This window comes from Malus domestica, chromosome 03, assembly GCF_042453785.1.
Source record: "Malus domestica chromosome 03, GDT2T_hap1".
Lineage (NCBI taxonomy): Eukaryota > Viridiplantae > Streptophyta > Magnoliopsida > Rosales > Rosaceae > Malus > Malus domestica.
The window spans coordinates 27,221,609-27,236,590 of record NC_091663.1 but is presented as its reverse complement, the minus strand read 5'-3'; the positions used below and the strand labels follow the sequence as shown (position 1 = coordinate 27,236,590).

At 40.5% G+C, this 14,982-nt stretch overlaps 1 pseudogene; it reads right to left on the bottom strand.

Annotated features, from left to right (window-relative positions):
• Positions 1–781: 781 nt before the first annotated feature.
• Positions 782–12,321, bottom strand: LOC114824010 (purple acid phosphatase 18-like; annotated as a pseudogene).
• Between the last annotated feature and the right edge of the window lie 2,661 nt (positions 12,322–14,982).

Sequence of the window (14,982 nt, the reverse complement as noted above, 5' to 3'; positions counted from 1 at the left end):
CTGCATCAAGTAGCATCAGAGCAGGTTTTCCGCTGCGTATGAAGGTCATGGGTGAGATTTTACATCCGTTGGAATATCAAGTGGTTGAAGAGACTAACTCAGTCGATTGAAATTACCCGCCAATTTATGATAAGTACGTTGATGATGATGAAGAAGTCAATGAGAACTTTGTTGATTGGAGTTCTACACCAATCCTTGACGAGCAAAATTGTCATTACAAGTATGCGGTTAAGGTGGCTAATCAAGAGTGTTGTAGCCAGCTTGAGGTCACTTGTTCTTCATATTAGGATTCGACCCCTATCATAGTAATTGGATTGATACACCTAATCACCATTTATTCCTTAATTTGTCCCACCAAGGCATGTGCATGATATATTGCATAATTTAGGTTTTACAAAAGTCAACCAATGTTCATTAGCTCCATGATCCTGGCCAATTGTTTATTCAATCATACGTTAGGAAAAATTACTTGCCTAATAAGTAACTTTCCTTTTGTATGATCCGTGACACAATACTTGACAAGCCAATATAATCTTACATTATCCCACTTTGGGTGTCAAGTGATTTTAATTCAATTGCAACAAGAATCATGGTGATCGCTGAGCTAACGTCACATTAGTTTTCCTCATGGAACAATCACCACTGAAGTTGAGCACAGAACTATGGAAACTCAGAGTGCATATCTTTCTGCACTTTTGTTCCATAATTACATGTATGCTTGGTTTCAGTAAATGATTGCAGATAATGCCAAGGTGTATGGGTCTGATTAGCAAAATACCAGTTTAAGTTTTAAGCATAAGCTTTTATCTCACTTGAATTTGTCTACAATGGTTACTCGTATGAAACATAACAAAGCATCATGGCAGTTTATTTAATTGAAATGAGTTTAATAGTCAAGCAAGAAATGATCAAACTTTTACTCCCCCTCATTCGCAGAGTCAAAAGTCTCATAAACTCCCATTCCATGAACATGCTTCTTGAAGACTCCCACTGGTAGAGCTTTTGTCATGGGATCGGCCAGCATGTTGTATGTGCCAATGTGTTCAATGTCAACTGTCATCTTTCTCACTTCATCTCTGACTTTCAAATATTGCATGTCCATGAGCCGGCAATCCAATGATCTTTTGTTGTTCTTTGAGAAAAACACAGCTGCTTTGTTGTCACAAAACAGTTTCAAGGATCTGTTACTTGTATCAACCACCATCAAAAGGTTCACATATCCTTGATGAATTGGTTTTTTAGTTTCAACGCAATGTCTGACATCTTCAATATGTGTTCCCTCACACTCCCATTACCATCGAATTTCATAGAGGTGAGTTTGGTGAATTGGCTTCCAGTCCAGCCTTATCAGACAATTTGAACTTATCTCCAATGGTGGTCAATAGTTCTTTGGCCTTGTCAGACTTTGGTATTCCAACAGTTTCATTTATTGCGTTCCTCATAATTGCCATTGCCATCTTGTTAGCTTTGTGCCACTTTGCATGCTTGCTTTTGGCTATATATACACACACACACACTAAGGGGAAAGTTCAACCATATATGGTACATGCATAAAGTTTGACGCCTAGATAGAAGAGCTTGCACATTCGAACTGCAGAAAGCCAATTTTACGAACACGCCAACCAGAAGAGAGACAAACTTCATGTGATTACAAGCTCTATGGTTCCGTAAGTATCTTCGTTAGTTCAAGTGTCTTCTCAGCAACACATCCTGAACTAACCAACGAGGTTATCCAGACCTGATCGGACCTAACAGGCTCGTCGTCATCATTCCTATGCCAGGTCCAAAAGGCATGGGTTGAATTCACTATATTCAGCTCACCATGACCAAAACTTGCTTCCCGGAAAACTGACCACTCGGGTGGTGAGTTTTTATACCTGCCAATTTGTGAGGAATTGGAACAAACAGTTAGTAACCAGTGCCAATGAGACACATATTTGCTGACTACTAGTAGCTGTCATAGAGACAATATAAAATTCAAATGTCCAGAACTCATCCCATGCAAACCGATTTCAGGATTGTTTTTTTCCAAGCACATGAGAGTTGAACAAACATTCTATTTTCCTACATTGCAAATTTGAAAATCTTTTGAGCACAGAGACATACTTGTGAGCCAAGCCTTCTTTGTTTCCGCCATCACCAATGGTTATGTGGACAGCACCGCATGTATCTGATTTTCCATTGTTCACGCGTTTCTGTCAAAGACATCATGGATTAAAATTGAGTGCTCTATATTTACTACAGAAATATGTGCCAATTTAGTATAGCTTTACCGTTCGTTCATAAACATGAACATGACCAGCAAATACTATATCCGCACTGGCAGCATAAAGCAATGGCTCCATTACTGCCATCATGCTGTCCCCTTCACCTTGATGAGCCTTGTTACTATTGTACCAGGGAACATGAAAGAGCACGAGCAGCCAAGGTGTCTTCTGTCGGTCAACCTTTGAAAGATCAGCCTGTTTCACCAGAATGCCATAAAATCACCGTTGCATGTGTAGCTGAACGACTACTTTATTTTATAAAAAGACTGACACAAGAGAGGCAGTGAAAGAAGAAAATAGCTCCAAACGCAAGAGAGATAAAAGAAAATAACTCCAATAGTACATCTAAATTGGAAGTGATTGTAATAATTCTTGAAACCCATGCCTCGTAGCTATATTCAAATATGGACCCCTCATTGTTCAAGGCCTGAACAACACCCCAACGAGATTTATGTTAATAAATTTCCTTTTTATATGTTTCTAATCCCTCAGATGAGGCTCCAAAGATTTTCTGACCCTCCCCAACTTGTGTACCAACTTATTTTGTGATGGATTGTTAGAACAGGTTCACTTACTTATTGTGCATATACACGTATATTACTACTCACTAGGGACCAACACCACCACCACCACATCCATGACACTCAATGGGTGCCCAATGCCCATCCCTTCTACTCAGGATTGAAATTTCCATGTTTCTGACGAGGAAATACATAAAGACATATGGAAGGCATGTCATGTGCACCCATTATCTAGAAAATCAGACAAAACTATTAGCCTCCAACAGCATAGTAGGACTTATGTGAATATTTAAACTATGACCTATAACAGAAACACATACAAGAGATGGCACATACCATAAACATTTACAAGATCCAAGAAGCTACTGATAAAGAGTAAGAATGAATATTACTAATATACTGTGCATTATTTAATGTAGCAGAAAAAATCTGTTCCTTCTGATAGGAGAAGAGAAATTTGACTCACCTTCAGCCACCTGTATTGATCTGAATACTCATCATTATCAGTATATGAACCGAGCATGATAGCATGGACACCTGCAACTTCGAAGGAATAGTAAAGATTTGAACTTGATCCACTTTCTTCATACGGCATTTTCCACCTGGAATTATAGGATTGAAACCCATCCTTTAACAATGGTATATTTTCCTTTTCATGGTTCCCTTGGGTACCATCCATGGCCTTGCACTTGCAAGTGGCTGCACCAGCTCACCAAATGTATCCCAACGAGACTGAATGTAATCAGCATATGAAAGGTCTCCGGGAAGCAGATGCACATCATATTTGCACTGGTCAATGTGGTCTAGCGTTGACTTCGTCCATCCAGTTTGTCCAAGATCTCCAGCCACAGCAAAAGTAATCGGAAATTGAGCTGGAGGGGTCTTGAACTGAAACTCAGGAGCTTGGCCTCCACATTGGTAGAAGTAAACAGTGTCATGTTCAAGAGGCCCACTGACAGTATGGTGTATCTTTCCTGAGCTATAGAGCATGTAAGTATAAGAGGTGCTTTTTCCTTGAGCTACAGAACTGTATTTCCCAGATGATGTTCCATATTCAACAACTGAAGGAGCAGATTTATCATCAGTGACCCACGTCACCCGCATGTGCTTGTCTCCTGCAAAAGAGATGTGCACCTGCAATAGGCCATTTTGCAGAAAACGATATATTTAGGGTATGCTTAATATTAATAAACCCTAAAGAATGTTACGGAATTGGGAGTCAATAAAGATAAAATATCAGACAAAGACCTAATTTGTACAAATTACTTGCCCCGAATGCAAATTAACATAGGTTATGTCACTATCAATGATAATAATGTCACCAAGCAATCATAACATCCAAGAACTCCAAGTTTAATACAGTGAGTAGGAATTAACATAACAATTATACTTTAGCAATAAACTGCACTTGTTTTTCGGTTTAGCACAGAATGCATGCATCCGATTAATTGGCCAGAAATCTTTTCATATGAAGTATGTTTGTTTCTCCCATATCCAGCCATGAGGGCTCATGAATTAAGATCATAAATGGCCAGATCCTTGAGACGAAATCATTAGGCTTAATTGACTAGAGGCATTAGCAAGCATGACCCTAGGCAAAGGCATCAGAATTGGCTGAATATGGGGATGTAGAGGTTATATGGTGCTGGTTAAAGTAGCCGTAGGAACAAAATGTGCTGTGCAGCTCAGGGCGCAACACAAAATGATTCGGTCATAGGTTCAGTACCTAGTGTTTGAATGAAAAATAACAGAAAAATCGAGTGGACAATGGTCAGTCGAATGATTGATCAGATGGAGATAGGTTGCTTTGGTCAGAATGAGTTTGATTCTTATTGGGACTCGATTTCGCCTACGGTTGAACATGACAGTTTGGAATAAGACCTGTTAATCTTAAACTACCACAAAACTCACAACAACAAACAAAAACTAGCATTACACTCAGCAAACCAACACAATGACCCCTCTCGAGTTCGATAAATTTCCAACCATGCTATGTTAATCTGACACAAACGGGCTCTACACATCGTTTAAATAGCAACAAAATTTCACAAATTTTTTCTTTTTCTGCAATTCAATCAATTAACTAAGCATAAACTAGTAATAATCAAGTTACTAAACAACAACAACAACAACAACAACAACAAAGCCTTTTCCCACTAAGTGGGGTCGACTATATGAATCCTAGAACGCCATTGCGCTCGGTTTTGTGTCATGTCCTCCGTTAGATCCAAGTACTCTAAGTCTTTTCTTAGAGTCTCTTCCAAAGTTTTCCTAGGTCTTCCTCTACCCCTTCGGCCCTGAACCTTTGTCCCGTAGTCACATCTTCGAACCGGAGCGTCAGTAGGCCTTCTTTGCACATGTCCAAATCACCTGAACCGATTTTCTCTCATCTTTCCTTCAATTTCGGCTACTCCTACTTTACCTCGGATATCCTCATTCCCAATCTTATCCTTTCTCGTGTGCCCACACATCCCACGAAGCATCCTCATCTCCGCTACACCCATTTTGTGTACGTGTTGATGCTTCACCGCCCAACATTCTGTGCCATACAACATCGATGGCCTTATTGCCGTCCTATAAAATTTTCCCTTGAGCTTCAGTAGCCTACGACGGTCACACAACACGCCGGATGCACTCTTACACTTCATCCATCTAGCTTGTATTCTATGGTTGAGATCTCCATCTAATTCTCCGTTCTCTTGCAAGATAAATCCTAGGTAGCGAAAACGGTCGCTTTTTGTGATCTTCGCTAGATTGCTCCGGTCATTAGTGTGGATAAGTATATAAATGGATAGAGATAGGAAAGCAAACACAAGATGTACGTGGTTCACCCAGATTGGCTACGTCCACGGAATAGAGGAGTTCTCATTAATTGTGAAGGGTTTACACAAGTACATAGGTTCAAGCTCTCCTTTAGTGAGTACAAGTGAATGATTTAGTACAAATGACATTAGGAAATATTGTGGGAGAATGATCTCGTAATCACGAAACTTCTAAGTATCGGAGTGTGGTATCGTCTTGACTTGCCTTATCTGTCTCATAGGTAGATGTGGCATCTTCTCTGGAAGTACTCTTCCTCCATCTAGGGATGGTATCTTTAACTGGTGGAGATGCACAAGGTAATGTATCAATTTCACTTGAAGCTTACTTGTAGTTTCAGGCTTGGTCAAGCGTGATACAAACCATGTAGTAGGAGTCCCCCAAGTCGCCGAGCTAGGGGATCTGCTGAAAGAGGTGATAGACAAGGTAAGCAATCAGAGCTTCGGCTGATTGTTCACATTCTCCCTATCTTGCAGGCAGCATGAAGGATAAAGAGAAGAAAAATGAGAATAGATGATATGGGATACTTTTGCTTTTGAAGAAGTAACTTTCCACAGGCTTATTCTTGAACTGAGCTGGAGGGTTTTCTGGTTTCCTCCAGAGTATAAGGCCGACTGAAGAATTTGAGGGTCAAAACAAGTCCATCAAATCTAGAGTACGTTTGACCCTGCTGATATGGGATACTTTTGCTTTTGACAGAGTAGTGGATGTATCGGCACGTGTGCTGTCCATCAAATCTAGAGTACGTTTGACCCTGCTGATATGGGATACTTTTGCTTTTGACAGAGTAGTGGATGTATCAGCATGTGTGCTGTTACGCTTGTCTCCACATGCTTCCTTGTATCCTTCTCACTTGGCGTATCTGTTCCTCAGGCAGATGCGGTATCTTCCCTGGAAGCATAAGATGTTGAAGATGAGTACTCGAGAGCAATGCCAGGTAAGTAATCAGGTAAGGGGTTCTAGGCAGTCAGTTCCTGGCTGGAAGCTTGATTCCAAGTGCTGACTGATTGCTCTCTTTCTCCTTATCTTACAGGTAAGAACAAGGCCAAAGGAAAAGACAGGGAAAAAGCATGATATGAGATACTCTTGCTTTTAACCCTGATGATATGAGATATTCTTGCTCTAGTATAGCTTATTTGCAGAGGTATTATCGGGGGGAAAGAAAGCTGAATATTTTGAAAGGCTTCGTTGGGAGTGCCCTCTCAAATATGAGGAAGGGTTGAGCATTTTTGCAGGTTTGCCTGTCCGTTGGGGATGGAGGTCGACATATATAGGAGTCTCCCTAACAACAAGTAGTAATGCTATTCCTTTACCCTGCTTGGTCATAGCACGGTAGTGGGAGCTGTCAGCTTCACATGTTTTAACTCTGTCAGAGCACTTTGAAAAAGTGGTCTATGGTATCTGGAAAGCTGATGTTGCGTGTGAAGATTACAGACAAGCTTTATCCAAGGAGATCCGGCTCATGAAGTTGGGAAAGTGGTGCCTCTTCGGTTTTCGAACAAGCAATCCTATCGAGGATCTGACTCTCGAGATTCGGAGAACGATACCTCTTCGATTTTTGAGAAAGCAATCATGCTGGGGGTCTCGCTCTCGAGATTCGGAGAGCGGTGTCTCTTCGATTTTTGAGAAAGTAATCATGTTGGGAGTCTGGCTCTCGAGATTCCGAGGGCGGTGCCTCTTCGATTTTGGAGCAAGCAATCTTGTTGGGAGTGTTTTCTCGAATATGAGTAAAGGTTGGGCATGTGTTGCTAATCTACCTTGCCACGAAGCACAGAGGTTAACACACAGAGACTTTCCAATTATCCAGCAATGGTACTGTTCCTTTACCCTCTCTTCGATTTTTGAGAAAGTAGTCATGTTGGGAGTCTGGCTCTCGAGATTCGAAGGACGATGCCTCTTCGATTTTGGAGCAAGCAATCTTGTTGGGAGTGTTTTCTCGAATGTGAGTAAAGGTTGGGCATGTTTGCTAGTCTACCTTGCCACGGAGCACAGAGGTTGACACACAAGGACTTTCCAATTATCCAGCAGTGGTACTGTTCCTTTACCCTTGTGGGTAATAATATGGTAGCTAGACCTTCAAAATTTATGTGTCTAAACTTTGTTAATGCTGTTTCTTTGCTATTCTTTTACCCTTCTTGGTTAGAGCAATGTGGTGAGAGCTGCAAGCTTCACGTGTCTCAACTTTGGCAGAGAACTTTGGCAAAGTTATCTGTGGTACCCATGAGCTACTGTTGCGTGTGGGAAGTGGACGATTGAACAGTAAGATTCATGTGCTTTCTACTTCACCAGAAGTCTTCGACTGAATGCCCATAATTTCCGCAAAGCTGAGTGTGCGTGTGACAGGTGCTGACAAGGCTGGAAAAGTAGGTGCCTCTTCGATTTCTGAGATCGGCCCTCGTGGTCTCTAAGCAGCCTAGCTTTTGAGAAAGCAAGCGCCTCTTCGATTTCTGAGATCGGCCTTCGTGGTCTTTGAGCAGCCCAGCTTTTGAGAAAGCAAACGCCTCTTCGATTTCTGAGATCGACCATCGTGGTCTCTGAGCAGCCCAACTTTTGAGAAAGCAAACGCCTCTTCGATTTCTGAGCAGACGCCTCTTCGATTTCTGAAGCTCCGTCGAGTGCAGATTTTTATAGGGGCTGACATTAAGTTCCAAAGCACACTTGAATCTCCACCAGTAGAAGCTCCATTCTTGCACTTCTAAGATCTTGATTTGTCCGACCTCTTATCTCTTCAACACATTTGAAAATGTCTGGCCCCTCCGACCGTCGTTTTGACTTGAACCTTGTTGAAGAGGCAGCCCCGCCTTCTCCAGACAACATATGACGCCCATCCTTCGTCTCCCCTACTGGTCCTCTTACCGTTGGGGATTTCGTGATGAAGAATGATATGACCGCTGAGGTGGTGGCCAGGAACCTTCTCACTCCCAAAGATAACAGACTACTTTCCAAACGGTCTGATGAGTTAGCTGTTAAGGATTCTCTGGCTCTCAGTGTTCAGTGTGTAGGTTCTGTGTCTAATATGGCCCAACGCCTATTTGCTCGAACTCGCCAAGTTGAATCATTAGCGGCTGAAGTGATGAGTCTCAAACAGGAGATTAGAGGGCTCAAGCATGAGAATAAACAGTTGCACCGGCTCGCACATGACTATGCTACAAACATGAAGATGAAGCTTGACCAGATGAAGGAATCTGATGGTCAGGTTTTACTTGATCATAAGAGATTTATGAGTTTGTTCCAAAGGCATTTATTGCCTTCGTCTTCTGGGGCTGTACCGCGTAATGAAGCTCCAAATGATCAACCTCTGATGCCTCCTCCATCTAGGGTTCTGTCCAGTACTGAGGCTCCGAATGATCCCCCTCCGGTGCCTTTTCTTTCTGGGGCTCTACCGACTGCTGAGACTTCTCCTAAGCAACCTTTGTGAAGGCTCCCTCTTGTTTGTTTATTTTGACTCATGTATATGTACATATTTGTAACTTATCGGGGATATCAAAAAATAAGCTTTGCTTCATTTCAACGTATTGTGTTAAATACACCAAAGCCTTATTCGCTAAGTTCTTTGAATTTTCTTTTGTTGAAGCTTGTATGTTGAAGCTTTGTGAGTGGAGCATGTAGGTTGAGGTAGTGTTCCCTTAATTTCCCGAGTGAGGAAAACTTCTCGGTTGGAGACTTGGAAAATTCAAGTCACTGAGTGGGATCGGCTATATGAATCTTAAAACGCCATTGTGCTCGGTCCTGTGCCATGTCCTTCGTTAGATCCAAGTACTCTAAGTCTTTTCTTAGAGTCTCTTCCAGTTTTCCTAGGTCTTCCTCTACCCCTTCGGCCTTGAACATCTGTCCCATAGTCGCATCTTCTAATCGGAGCGTCAGTAGGCCTTCTTTGCACATGTCCAAACATTATAACCGATTTTCTCTCATCTTTCCTTCAATTTCGGCTACTCCTACTTTACCCCGGATATCCTCATTCCTAATCTTATCCTTTCTCGTGTGCCCACATATCCAACGAAGCATCCTCATCTCCGCTACACCCATTTTGTGTACGTGTTGATGCTTCACAGCCCAACATTCTGTGCCATACAGCATCGCCGGCCTTATTGCCGTCCTATAAAATTTTCCCTTGAGCTTCAATGGCATACGACGGTCACACAACACGCCGGATGCACTCTTCCACTTCATCCATCCAGCTTGTATTCTATGGTTGAGATCTCCATCTAATTCTCCGTTCTTTTGCAAGATAGATCCTAGGTAACGAAAACGGTCGCTCTTTGGTATTTCTTGATCTTCGATCCTCACCCCTAACTCGTTTTGGCCTCCATTTGCACTGAACTTGCACTCCATATATTCTGTCTTTGATCGGCTTAGGCGAAGACCTTTAGATTCCAACACTTTTCTCCAAAGGTTTAGCTTTGCATTTACCCCTTCCTGAGTTTCATCTATCAACACTATAACGTCCGCGAAAAGCATACCCCAAGGAATATCATCTTGAATATGTCCTGTTAACTCATCCATTACCAACGCAAAAAGGTAAGGACTTAAGGATGAGCCTTGATGTAATCCTACAGTTATGGGAAAGCTTTCGGTTTGTCCTTCATGAGTTCTTACGGCAGTCTTTGCTCCTTCATACATATCATTTATAGCTTGGATATATGCTACTCGTACTCCTTTCTTCTCTAAAATCCTCCAAAGAATGTCTCTTGGGACCCTATCATACGCTTTTTCCAAATCTATAAAGACCATGTGTAAATCCTTTTTCTCATCTCTATATCTTTCCATCAATCTTCGTAAGAGATAGATTGCCTCCATGGTTGAGCGCCCTGGCATGAACCCGAATTGGTTGTCCAAAACCCGTGTCTCTTGCCTCAATCTATGCTCAATGACTCTCTCCCAGAGCTTCATTGTATGACTCATTAGCTTAATACCCTTATAGTTCATGCAATTTTGTACGTCGCCCTTATTCTTGTAGATAGGCACCAAAGTGCTCGTTCGCCACTCATTTGGCATCTTCTTCGTTTTCAAAATCCTATTGAAAAGGTCAGTGAGCCATGTTATACCTGTCTCTCCCAAAACTTTCCACACTTCGATTGGTATATCGTCTGGGCCTACTGCTTTTCTATGCTTCATCTTCTTCAAAGCTACAACCACTTCTTCCTTCCGGATTCGACGATAAAAAGAGTAGTTTCTACACTCTTTTGAGTTACTCAACTCCCCTAAAGAAGCACTCCTTTCATGTCCTTCATTGAAAAGATTATGAAAATAACCTCTCCATCTGTCTTTAACCGCGTTCTCTGTAGCAAAAACCTTTCCATCCTCATCCTTGATGCACCTCACTTGGTTTAGGTCCCTTGTCTTCTTTTCCCTTGCTCTAGCTAGTTTATAGATATCCAACTCTCCTTCTTTGGTATCTAGTCGTTTATACATATCGTCGTAAGCCGCTAACTTAGCTTCTCTGACAGCTTTCTTCGCCTCTTGCTTCGCTTTTCTATACCTTTCACCATTTTCATCGGTCCTATCCTTGTATAAAGCTTTACAACATTCCTTCTTAGCCTTCACCTTTGTTTGTACCTCCTCATTCCACCACTAAGATTCCTTTTGGTGTGGGGCAAAGCCCTTGGACTCTCCTAATACCTCTTTTGCTACTTTTCGGATACAACTAGCCATGGAATCCCACATTTGGCTAGCTTCCCCCTCTCTATCCCACACACACTGGGTGATTACTTTCTCTTTGAAAATGACTTGTTTTTCTTCTTTTAGATTCCACCGTCTAGTCCTTGGGCACTTCCAAGTCTTGTTCTTTTGTCTCACTCTTTTGATATGTACATCCATCACCAACAAGCGATGTTGATTAGCCAAGCTCTCTCCTGGTATAACTTTGCAATCCTTACAAGTTATACGATCCCCTTTCCTCATTAGAAGAAAATCTATTTATGTTTTTGACGACCCACTCTTGTAGGTGATCACATGTTCTTCTCTCTTCTTAAAGAAAGTGTTGGCTAAGAAGAGATCATATGTCATTGCAAAATCCAAGATAGCTTCCCCATCCTCGTTTCTCTCCCCAAAACCATGGCCACCATGAAAACCTCCATAGTTGACTGTCTCCCTGCCCACGTGTCCATTTAAATCTCCTCCTATAAATAACTTCTCCGTCTGAGCAATTCCTTGCACCAAGTCTCCAAGTTCTTCCCAAAATTTCTCCTTCGAACTCGTATCCAACCCTACTTGAGGTGCGTACGCACTAATCACATTGATAAGTTCTTGTCCTATTACAATCTTGATTGCCATGATTCTATCTCCTACCCTCTTGACATCTACAACATCTTGTGTCAAGGTCTTGTCCACGATGATGCCAACACCGTTTCTCGTTCTATTTGTGCCCGAATACCAAAGTTTAAACCCTGAGTTTTCTAGATCCTTTGCCTTACGACCAACAGAAAAAGTTTCCGGCTTTCGATAGAAAATCTAGTTGGGATCCAATTTTTTATCCCCAGAAACTCTTGACATTCCCAGAAAGTGAAAGAGACGGAGCAGCGAGAAGATGAGAAGGCGAGGATGAACTCACCTGCTGGGGAAGCGAATATGGTTTTCGACTGCATGGGAAATGGAGGGCCTTGCGAGGCGGCGGTCGGACGTATTCTTGGGCGGCGATGACGGTGGCGGAGATTAAGAAGAGGACCGTGATTATCAGCTTTGGGTCCATTGATTCCTGCTTTGCCTGCAATCATTTTTGGTGGGAATTGGTGTTGGATATCCCTTTCGTGTGTCACTGTGTTCTTTTTGGATTGTCGTTGTGGAATGACCAAACTACCCATGTCCCTTTCATTAACTTCTATTTCTAATTTTCTAGGGAAAATTGTTGTTTGTATATTTTATTTTTCACACTTCAAAAAAGCGGCATGGCCGCTACGACGAGGCCGGGCGCCCGATTTGAGCATATAAAATTGGTGAAGCCTTTACGGGACGGTTAGGCCATTTGCAACCGATGACTAGTTAGAGGGTTCGTTTTAGTTATTTGGCTCTCCAAGATCCTTCAAGATATTAATTTTTTAATGAATAGTACATGACCATATTTTCCTCCGTCTTCAATTGAGGGCCAGAATGCTCGTTTTAGCCTTGTCACAAAAAATCGTCTCTGACCGAAGGCTAGAAGGCCATAAGGCCAAACATAATTTATTATTTAAAAACTACAACTTAAAATAAAATGAAACAAATTTTGTGAAATAGAAGTTATAGGAAAAAATGGAATTTTAAAAAAATATGAAACAAATTTTGTAAAATAAAAGTTATAGGAAAAAATAGAAGTTATATGAAAAATTTTGTAAATAAAAAATAATAATAAAACTGTAAAAAAAAAATAGCCGTTGCATTTGAATTATTTCTTAAGAAATGCTGTCGGTTATAACCGACAGGAATACATTTATATTATTTAGTATAAATGTATTACTGTCGGTTCTAACCAACATTAATACATTTATATTAAGTAATAGAATGTATTTTTGTCGGCTATAATCGACAAAAATAACAAAACATTAAAAAAAAAATGGCCAGCCCCGGGCTAACTGGTTGGCTGCATGCAGCCAGCCCTCCAGCCCTCTCCGATTCCGTGGGGCCCTTCCAGATTCCAGAGCCCTCTGGCCTAGCCCTCGGTTGGAGACGGTTTTCGGGCTATTTTCGGCCCTCTAACCCTCTGGACCCTTCGGTTGGAGATGGCATTTGGCAGTCGTCTAGGCGAGTCTAAAAGAATATAAAAGGCTGTTTAGTAAATTACTTATTTATATAACTTTAGCAATCAACCAAAAATTCATGAAATTATTATTTTAACAATTACAAGTGAACGGGTTAAAATCATGAAATTTGGTCTCCTAGCTTACCCATTTCGTTTTATCTATCAATCAATTATAATTAGGGATGGGCAACGGTTATGGCGAATATGTAACCGCGGTTATTTACCTATAACCGTTTATATTCATACCCGCATAACTATTTACTCGTCCGTTAATTGCTTAAGCGGTTATACCCATACTCATAACCATTTATAAACGGTTAACCATACCCATTTAACCGTAACCGTTTAATACATGTTTACCCATTTACCCTTTTTAACCCGTTTGTCTTTTTTTTTTTTTTACCATCACCCATTTTTTCACCCTTCTACATGTTTTTTAATAACTTGAAAATTAAATTTTTTTTGATAATTAAACACCGTTATAGGCACATTTATCATACATTTCATTATTTTAATTTTTTAAATCCTTATATCATTCCAATAATTGAAATAAGGGAACTTTAACGAAAAGCACCCGGTACTGTTCACTTTAACGAAAAACCACATTTTTACACTAAAAAGTCAATCCTGATACTATTCACTCTACCCTTTATTTTGTCCTTATCATTAAAACTCAAAGTTTTCAAACCCTTTTCATTAGTTTTCCTTTGAAATAATTGCCGGCAAAGACACAACGGCGTGCACTCTTACGTGGGTTATTTATATGCTCTGCAAGCACCCTCATATGCAAGAAAAGGTTGCAACGAAAGTTCGAGAAGTAGCAAATTTGAAAGATGATTCAAGCATCGTTGAACTTGCAGATAGTCTTAATGAAGATGCCCTTAATAAAATGCAGTATCTCTTAGCAGCTTTGACTGAGACACAGAGGCTCTACCCTGCAATTCCACTGGTAATTTGACTAACATCTTAACTAAATCTAATGCATGCATACTGCAAGGGAAATGATTTCAGTGCGCTCCTGTTTAGTTTTTCTCACTTAAATTTCTTTTGATTTATTCAATTGAAGGATATAAATACTCCACGGATTATCGTTTATTACTTTTTAATTAATTAAAACACCGCTATATAAACCACACTATAGTCAACAACATTGATCTAAGTTTTGTCCGATAGAAAACATGGTTTGTGTTAATTTTACATATATAAAATAAATGGGTAAACAGTTACCCATTTATAACAGCGGTTAATACCCATAACTACCAATTTAAATTTCACGGGTAAACGGTTATACCCATAACCGTTTATTTATCCAAACGGTTACCCAATAAACGTTTACCCATAACCGTAACCGTGAATTTTAAATGGACGGGTAACCGCGGGTATTTTGCCCATCCCTAATTATAATACCTTAATTTAGGGAATTGTTATTGACACTTCAAAAATCTTATTTTACACTCCTCACAAGTGTATTTTACTTTCTAAATATAAAAAGTTTGGAGTACAATATGAGAATTTTGGAGTGTCAATAACAATTCATATAATTTATATATCCTTCTATTTTGTATTTATGTTTCTAAATATATATATATATATATATATATATATATATTTTAACACACATATTTCACCATTTAGATAATAACACATGATATATCATCCC